Source organism: Protomyctophum parallelum (genome assembly GCF_964188405.1).
Source record: "Protomyctophum parallelum genome assembly, chromosome: 10".
NCBI lineage: Eukaryota > Metazoa > Chordata > Actinopteri > Myctophiformes > Myctophidae > Protomyctophum > Protomyctophum parallelum.
In genome coordinates, this window is record NC_139704.1 from 40,629,407 (window position 1) to 40,634,819 (window position 5,413).

The following is a 5,413-nucleotide window of genomic DNA, read 5'->3' on the forward strand; positions in this document are numbered from 1 at the left end:
CTGTCTTTAAATGGCTAGACACCTTGTTTGGCTGCTTCAAGCGCCTCTTTGTTGCCCAGGAACAATGTCATTGTTCTGCACTGGGGCTTATATTGCATTACGGATTAAAGGTCCTTCTTGCAGTTGCAGGCACACTCCTTTCCCTTATAAAGGTACTGTTGCTTAGAAACCTAGCCACAAATATACAGTAGAAGCTTTTGGGAGGCACCAAAATTCCCATTGACCTAGTCATTAGCTTTTCTGCCAGTGTTTGACATACAACATCCTGTATTGCTCTTGTGGATCATGGAGATGCTGAAGTGAAAGCCCCTATTAAAATTAATAACTATGTGGCATCAAAGGGAAGAAGCTCTTCCTTAATGACTATTTATGATTGGCTGGCTGGTGTTAATAATACCCTGCATAACCTGGTGTTAATACCCTGCGTAACCTGTGTGTCTAACCTGTTCTGCTAATATAATCCTGACAATGTCATGTGTACTGTACTGACAGTCTCAGTCATTCATCACATTATTACGCTACAACAACATAGACACATTGTTGCATTTGTGGCCATGGCATGTGTCACTGAGCAAACTTTCAAGAACAAAACTGGGCCTTTAAAATGTTACAATGGTACCTAAGCTCAACAGAGAATAGATTCATTTTCATTCATTTAAAACATACATACATAACCATCGTTACGACGGTAACCATGTCTAAAATACAACCTAAGCTTGTGGACTGTTACTGAACCATACTGTAGACACGCCAGCATCAGCACATTTTGTAGCCTCTGAGTTGGCACCTTTATTCCACTCATAACGTGAGGCTAATCAAAGGTTTTGGACCTGATGGTGCAGCTAGCCTCCTTCACACCACCAGTATGAATGCCATGCTTTCACTTTAACCTCTCAAGTGTGATGGTAAATATTTATGTTTTTCGCTACATCTCCTTGGATACCCCTTTGAAGGTCTCTAATAGGATTTTAGTTGAGTGATTGAATTACTCCACCATGTAGCAGTGCCGTTTTCCATGGCATGGGTGCACATGTGGAAGTGGGACTGGGAAAGGAATTCCTCTTTTGCAGCATTTCAGACTTTTTGCCAAGTCTAAAAACTTAGACACCGTGGTTGAGCAGAACCGTGGTTGAGCAGAACTGGCTGCTTGGAGCATACCCTCCCTTTTGTTCTTCAAAGTTGAGTCTGGTTTCTTTTCTGTTTTCCTCCTTTTTTAATACAAAATAATGTATATTGTACAAATTGTATAATATTTTATAATCTAAAGGTATTTGACAAAAAAAGAGTTGAGTTTGTTGTTTTTGTACTTGACAGCTATACAATTAAAATAATATCTTGTGTTGTGAAGAGTGGCCACTGCTTAATGACCCCTCAGTTCATTACACTGACATCAGAAATGAGAAATCACCCTGAACCATGTCAAGAGGAAATACAGCATCGGCATGACCTGGCGATCCAGTCCAAAACCTCAACCCTCAACATAACCTGCACAGCGAGCAGACAAACGATGCGGTTCTCAACTGGACCCAGAGTTGGATGGAAGCCAGATAGCACCCTGAGTGCAGCACCTAACTAATATTTTGTAAAAAATATATACATATTTAGCCCCATGCTCGAATGCCCCCACCCCCCTGTCAAACACAGCTAAAAATCCCTAAAACGAAAGAAAGCAGCAAATGAAAAAAATGAAAACTCATCTTTTACTTTCTCTAATAACAACCTAAAACATGAACCTTGGTTGAAAAAAACTAAAGTTGTCCTTTAAGGTGTACTAAGTGGGGGCCCGGCTCCCATAGAACTTGTGGGGGTTGAAATTCTGGGCTCTTTATTTAGTGTTACTGTTATAGCAGTTTGTGTTGTTGGTAACGACCAACAACCGTAACAGAAAACCCACTAAATTGAATCAGAAAGAAAGCTACCTGAAATACTGGAAACGTGGAAAGAGTCAACCACCCAAAACCAAAATGGAATTCTATTTTGCCTAAATAGTGAATTTGCACTGGCAGAATACCTGAGCATTGTGACTGACCCAAAACTAAGGAAAGCCTTGACTATAGGTACAGACTCGGTGAACACAGCCTCGCAATAGAGAAAGGCATCCAACAGGCAGACCTGCGGCTCGCAGGCGAAGACAGACTGTGCACCCACTGCACACAAAATGTGGTGGAAACAGAGCTACACATTCTAAACCCACAGATACACACACCCATAGATAGTTTCAAAACATGACCAATATTTGTGAGCTGACTACTAATCATTGTGTTACTGTGTTGAACAGAGCTACTGTACTACCTGTATTAGATTTTTCTATACTATGTTAAATACTTTTGAAAAACTGTTGCTATTTGTCACAAAACATTTTCTAGCAAACCCTGAAAAATGGCTGCTAAGCCAGAGTTTGTGATGTTTTCTAATGCCAATAAAGCTCTTTGAATTGAACTCACAACCCTGACCCTGACCCTGACCCACCACTTGACTCATGTTGCACAGGAGAGAACTTGTGTTGGTGTTTGACGCCACATGAAAGAATTGTTCGTACTAAATAGACCGGCGTCTGTACTGTGTAAGTTGTATAGTCTAGTAGACTCTACTCTACATAGGGTACAGCTGAGCTGTTGAGGGGTCATAAGGTACTGTCTGGCACCTTACTGGCCTCTCACCAGCACAGAAGACGACTCAATGGAGGCAGAGAGCCCCTTCACAACGGACATCCCTTCCCCCAGGCCAGGGACATCAGAGCCTCTGAGCCATGGGAACCTTTTTGGGAAAATCATGGTTGGCTGAGAGGGGTAACTAGCTGGCTGCTGGCTGAGCACTCCATCCCTTTTCTTGTTCAGAGTTCAGTTGTTTTGAGGTTTGACAGCAACAATTAATTCCTATCGTTAAGAGTTGCCATACTTAATGAATGATTGCACAATGTTTGTGGCTGTCTTTTGAAGAATATGTAAGATTAGGCCTTTGTTTCTCAAGTGGAAAATTTGATTTATTTTGTAAATATGTACTATAAAATGTATTCACAGATAAAGATCTGCAGTAGGGTATAGCTTACTAAATAGTAAATAATGAACAGCTCAAGCAAGGCCACTATTGGACCATACCATATGAAAGGCCTAGAAATATGGGTTGTAACTTGTAATTAAGAACTCGTCCACCGTTTTTAAAGTTTTGCTGCTTTTAGGGTTATGCCAACAAAATAACTATAAATCCACTGTATAAGGCCTATTATTCCATTGTTGGCTGAAATAACACAGAATGTATTTGTCAGAATAATTCTGTAAAAAATGTACAACATTCTATTCACACCCTCCCATGCAATGGTTGGGCTGTATGCGGTTATTGTTACAACTTGTTTTGGTAACTATTAGTTACAATGTTAGTAGGCTACTGCACTTAATTGTATTGTTGGAATATATGAAAACTTTACATGAGCATTTGTTTCTTTGGAAACTAATGACTCCACTAATGACTCCACTACATGTCAAAGATTTTGTGCTTTTGCATGACTCCTCGGAAGGGACACCCATTACACAAACTTACAAAAATACATTATGAATACCAATGAAACGCTATTTCAGAAACTGAGAAAATTGTGTTTACTTTTACTGATAAACTTTATCTTGTAGTTGAGTCAAATTTGACCAGGAGTATATAAAGTAATTGAATTGAGTACTGGGGTTGGATGCTTTGTCCACTGATGCCGATACAACTGTTATAATAGCAAGCTATGCTGTATCCCAAATCTACAATAATGTCATGGAGAAAAGTGTATCTTAAGGCTAAACAGCACCAATGATTTTCCATGCAACTCCTTGCAACATGCAACTACTCTCAATATCCTCAATGGCAGTTGCAAGGAGTTGCATTGGTGCAGTTGACCAACTGTTTTGTTACAAGACTGTTACAAGTTCTAGTTGCAAGAAGTTGTAAATGGTGTGGTTTGTCCTATAGCTGCCCGTATAGGCCTATAGTTCTCAAGGTGGGGGTCCAGTCGGAGCTTAACCCTATAGGGGGTCCCCAGAAAAATGTGTTATTATAGCATCAACAGTTAACACATTTACACAATCTACAAGCGCACAACTTGCTGCCGTGTTGTGAGCTGGTAGATCTGCTATTTAAAATAAAATAAAATATACAATATTTAATAATAGAAATTTGAGACATTTTTAGACATTTTAACAACACATTAATTTGGGGGTCATTGACATGAAAAAGTTGAGAACCTGAACCATAGGTCTATAAGAAGAGAACCACATGGTCCAGGCCAGTGAGGGATTTGGAGAATGTTGTCTCTCTGACAACGAACTAGCCAATTACAGCGCTACCACACCTCTGAACTATGGGTTGTAGTGTGTACCTAAGTTAACAGTGTTGCCATGTCCGCTTATTATAAGCGACTTTGACCTTGTTTTCTGCAAAGTTGCTTGTAAATATTGGTTTTGATTGATTGATTGATTGATTGATTGATTGAAGTATTTATTAACATTTTGCAGAATGGGTACATTTCACATAAAAGCACAACTCAATACAAAGACAGTTACTGTGGACGACACTGATAAAGTGTTACACTTGTGTTACACTTTGTACATATAGGGTGTACAAATATACACTTCTATATAAAAAACAGGAAATTGTAGTTCGGTGGTCCCCTCACCACCGAAAATCCAGACTATGTATGAGCCTTTAGGGGAAAGGGGATGGGGTGGGTAGGGCATTCCACATTTTGGTGGCATAGGAGCAAAATTAAATTTAGTCCCTTGTTTGTGCCGAATCTGGGTCGCAAACTTGCACATGGTTTGTTGAACTCCTTTTGGTGTTGTGGGTGTGCACTTCGTTGACATTAAGGAAGTATTAGACATGGATATCTTGGTGGTGTAGTGAATCTTGTGGACCAGACAGACCCATTGCAAGATGCTGTGTAATCTGTCTCACTGCAAGATGCTACACTCTGTCGTCAACCCTAAGCCATTCCAGCCTGTCAAAGTGGGTGAGGTGGGTCCGGGGAGTGAGGCCTAGTTGTGTTTTTTGGGCTTGTTTATAAAGTGTTTTCTTAATTTGGGCTTTTGGGCTTGTTTAAAAAGTGTTTTCTTAATTTGGGCTTGCTTACCAATGCTGTTTAAGCCTGGTTCTCAACCATTTTCATATTATAGACATCACTAGAGGGCCCCGATTGCCCCATGATTGTATTTGTCCACAGGACCCCCATCTGAAATACTGAAAATATTGTGCCAGTGACCAGATTTGTGCTGAAAAAAATGTTTCAAAAAATATGCATGTAGGCCTATAGACTATAGTGATTGACTACCGGTATTTTCAAATGTTTGTGTGGCTCGTTCTTCTGGGCTTGTTTCTCCCGCAAACTCTGGCAACCCTGAAAGTGAAGCTAAAGGACCAGCAGCCTGCATGCAGTTGTTCA